Source organism: Mandrillus leucophaeus, unplaced genomic scaffold, assembly GCF_000951045.1.
Source record: "Mandrillus leucophaeus isolate KB7577 unplaced genomic scaffold, Mleu.le_1.0 Scaffold509, whole genome shotgun sequence".
NCBI classification, from domain to species: domain Eukaryota; kingdom Metazoa; phylum Chordata; class Mammalia; order Primates; family Cercopithecidae; genus Mandrillus; species Mandrillus leucophaeus.
The window spans coordinates 1,408,553-1,413,185 of NW_012105464.1; positions in this window are offsets into that span (position 1 = coordinate 1,408,553).

The window sequence follows — 4,633 nt, forward strand, 5'->3', positions numbered from 1 at the left end:
TAAATGAAAATCTAATATACAACCTAATTTGATAAACGCAACATATGCAATAATTAACACAATAAGTGTGCTGGGTTCCAGGAAGACAGGCAAAGAGAGAGTGATAAAAATTCACATTTTAAGCTCATTCATCATAGAAAGTGGGTCCTTTTACAAAATCTTCTTTCCGCAACCATTTTTAAATTTCTATAACATCTCTTGGCACGGGGTAATAAAGGAGAAAATGTTTCAAAGGAGAGAGAGAGAAAAAAAAGCATGCAAACACTATGATAGGCTTATAGGTTTAAAATTTGAAAGGACCACTCATTGAAAACTTGTATTGTAATAATATACTGAAAGTTGAACATAAGCTTTCCAAATTCACTGTTCTGTAGTAGAAGTAAGCATTTTAGTATGAGCTAAAAAGAACCATCAGCTTCTTAGAGGCATAGTATGGATGGATCAGTCCAGAGTATGTAAGAGCCTTGGTCTTTTTGTTTAGGCGCCAAAACAAATTTAAAAATCCAGGATATCACCAAAAAGAGATTATTAATTCTTGGAAAGCTATTTTTTGGCTGTGTTGATTCCAGGAATCTGACAAGTTAAAAAAATCCCTAAAATACTGAGAAGCTTTTTGTAATATATGAGTACTGAGGTAATCATTAAAGAAGTAGAATGGAAAAAATACCATTTATTCCTTTATTGAACAAAGGTTTGGTGACTCACGAAGGCACAGCACACAGTTTTCTAGGCGCTGGTGATATGACACTTAACTAAACAAATATCTTCTCATACATTCAACTAAACAAATATCTTCTCATACATTCCTTTGATGGAGACAAAGAGTAAACAAGTAGATACATTACTTTCAAGTGGTAAATGTTATCTGTAGAGAAAACCCATATTTGGAGAGTAGTGGAGAAGAGGAATGTTTTTTGGCAAAGCAGAACTTCACTGATAACGTTGTAGCAGAGACCTGAAATAATTGAGGGAGGACACCCTCTAATGTGTAGGGGAAAGTAATAGAGGACGTTCAAAGGCCATGGGGAACAGATCTGACATATTTGAAGAACTGCAAGGAGGTCTGTGCTGAGGGGGTGGATTGAGTGAATGGACTCCAGTGAAGGAGGTGAGATGAATGGAGGAGGTGGGACTGACCAGGAGGGTCATGCAGATATTCCAAAGAATGTGGGCTTTTATCTGACATCAGCTGGAAAGCCAGCGGAAGAATTTGCACACAGGAGCAACATGAACAGGCTTACATTTACAAGAATCACTTTGGCTACTCTGTGAGAATAGATTGTACCTCATTTCAATAATAAAGATGGATTGTGCTTTTTTAAACATATGATAATAGAGTCTACCGTAATAGTAATAATAGTAGTAGGGATAATAATAGTAATAACTTCCACAATACCATACACAAAGAACGTAGTTATTACATATCAGGTAATATGCTAAGCTTTTTATATCATTATCTCAGTTTTCATAAATTACAGATACTTCCATATAAAAAAATAAAATATAAATTGAGTCTGGAGGAGGTTTAAGTAAGCAGCCCTCAGTCACACAACTGGACAGAGTTAGAGCTGGCATTCTCAGACTGGTAACCTAACACTAAAGATCATTCTACCTGGATACACAGCCAAACATCCTGGGCAACTTTTAGAACATGTTCCCACCCACCCCCTTCCAGGGATTTGTATTTCATTGTTCTGGCCTGAGACCTGGGTACTGGTATTATTTAGGTACTCCAGGGCCTTCTATTGTGCAGCCAAACTTGAGGACTACTGTGAATTAATGACTACACTGTACTGCTTAAACTTACACAGTAGAACGCTTTATTTCAAATGTATTGTTTAGTGAGATTAAGAAACAAAACAAAAACTTAGTTACCTTTCTGGGGAAAAAATAACTTTTCAGTGCAAACCCAACATCTTTCTACATAAAAATGTTGTTATGATTATGTAGTAACAGCTCTGTGTGTTTCTTTAAAGGGTAATTTAAGTGTGCTATCTGCTCTCCATTCCCACCTCGACCTCGAGCTTGGTCAGCACCAGGAGGGTGATGGTCACATGGATATTATTGCTCTTCAGAGTGCCTGTGATCAACCTTCTCTCATACTCAAAACTAGACATCTGTCGCTGCGCCACAAAAGGTAAGGTCTTTTCCTTGGCTTCATTAATTAGTGGCAGTTGGAGGTCCATATTCAGGATTTGATTGAGCTCACATTGAAAAACATTGCTGAAACAATAAACATTTTTGCCTTCAACTTAGAAAGTTTGAAATATGGTACTGCAGTCTTGACCTTTGTTTAAAAGGATAAACATAGATGTATTACATATTTCTAGTAGTTGTAAAGTGATTCAAAAGTAAATCTTCAGATGTTAAGAAAAAGACACTTCAGTGGTATTCTCTAAAAAGAGTTCAAGTCTAATAGCTTTTTAAAATAGAAACATCATCTATATGCTCAAAAAATTCAGCGACTAGTATGTTTCCATTAGAGATTACGAGGTAGGGGGATTAGAGATAAATGTGAAGAAAAACACTAACTCAGAAATAAGCAAGAACTGTAATTTAGTTAGGCCAACAAAAAATTTTTGAAGATCCAGACATAGATAAAGAGACACTTTATTCAAGAAAAATATTCCAATAGAGAAAATCTTGTCTTAGGATCTGCATCCATTTCAAAAATTAAACTGAAAATGTTTTTTTGTTTGTTTGCTTGCAGGGAGGAGTAAGCTTGCCTAGAAGAAACTTTTGAAAGTTAATTGAGAAAATGAGTAGGGGTGAGCAGACAGTATGATCAGGACTTTCTATTTCTCACTGTGGTGGGCCAATTTTCAGGACGTTTAATCAGATTTGAAAGCAAGACAAAGTTCAGGAACCTTACGGCAGAGAAAATCCTGACTAAAGTTTGTCAAACTAATGCAAAAGTTAAGTAATAGGCAATCATGAACGCTTGGATATAACTCTACTAGCAGTATTTTTTTTTTTTTTTTTTTTTTAGATGAAGTCTCGCTCTGTTGCCAGGCTGGAGGGCAGTGGCACAGTCTCGGCTCACTGCAACCGCTGCCTCCCAGGTTCAAGCAATTCTCCTGCCTCAGACTCCCGAGTAGCTGGGATTACAGGCGCACGCCACCACGTCCAGCTAATTTTTGTATTTTTAGTAGAGACAGGGTTTCACCGTGTTGGCCAGGATGGTCTTGATCTTGACCTCGTGATTCACCTGCCTCGGCCTCCCAAAATGCTGGGATTACAGATGTGAGCCACCACGCCCAGCCAGCTACCATTAATTCTTTAATGGTCAATGATCAAGGAACTAGAGGTCAAGTTAGAATTCCAGGTCATATTGCAATATATGGATTTTGAGAGTATGGTGGCTTCCAATTCATTTGAGTAATGGAAACTTTTAATGAGCAAATATTTTATATACCAACTTCAGTATTAATCTCAAGATTAAAAATTAGAAATTTAAAAGAGCATTGTAAATGATACTTTTCTAAATTGGTCTAATGTTGCTCTATGACATGAATGCTAATATAATAAAGGTAAAACTATGCCTTCCAAAATCCAAATGCATACTAGATAAGCTTGCTATAAAAATAGTTGGTGACTATATGAGAAACAGTCCCATCTTTCAGCATTATAAATAAAATATAATATAGAGAGAGTTGACCTTTGAACAACACAGGTTTGAACTGGGTGGGTCTACTTATAGTAGATTTTTTTTCAACCAAATGTGGATTGAAAATATTGAATATTTGTGGAACAGAACCCGACATATATGGAGGGTTCACATTTCACGTATCTGGGTCCCACCGGTCTTAGGTATGCTCAGATTTTGATATATGCTAGAGTCCTGGAAGCAATCTCTTGTGTATACCGCGAGATGACTGCATAGTGTAATTTATTCAGAAATACTGCTATAGTTAATTGGACTTAAAGAATGTATTGGAAGGAAGGTGGAAGACTAGGAGATCATGCTTGTTTCTGGCACAATTTTTATGAACTATCTAACATATAACAGAAAAAAGCAATAATTTTAATTTTTAAAGTTCAGAAAAATGTAATAAATTATAAAACCGTATTTCCATATTAAAGGAAGGACTAAATAATTGCTCTAGGGGTAATGGGAAAGCTTCCCCCTCTGAAATTTCACAGAAAAGTCAACAGACAAAAGACAGATAAATAGGAGAAGTGACATACAAAATTTTATTCTAATGTGCATAGCACAGAGGAATCACAGGAGAATGATTACCCAATAACGCAATGGAGTACAGATGCTTATATACCCTTCTTCATAGAAGTAGTAGAGATGGGAAAAGGTGGATGATTTTAAAGGGAATAGTAACTAATTCTAGGGGAGTTCAATGGACTTGGAGAATATCCAGGCTCGGGACAAAGTCTGTTGGGCCTGCAGAACAGTGTGATAAAAGTCTGTCCAGAGCCGGGCGTGGTCATTCACACCTATAATCCCAGCACTTTGGGAGGCTGAGGCCGGTAGATCACAAGGTCAGGAGTTCAAGACTAGCCTGGCCAACATGTGAAACCCCGTCTGTACTGAAAATACAAAAATTAGCCAGGTAAGGTGGCAGAGGCCTGTAATCCCAGCTACTCAGGAGGCTGAGGGAGGAGAAGCACTTGAAACCAG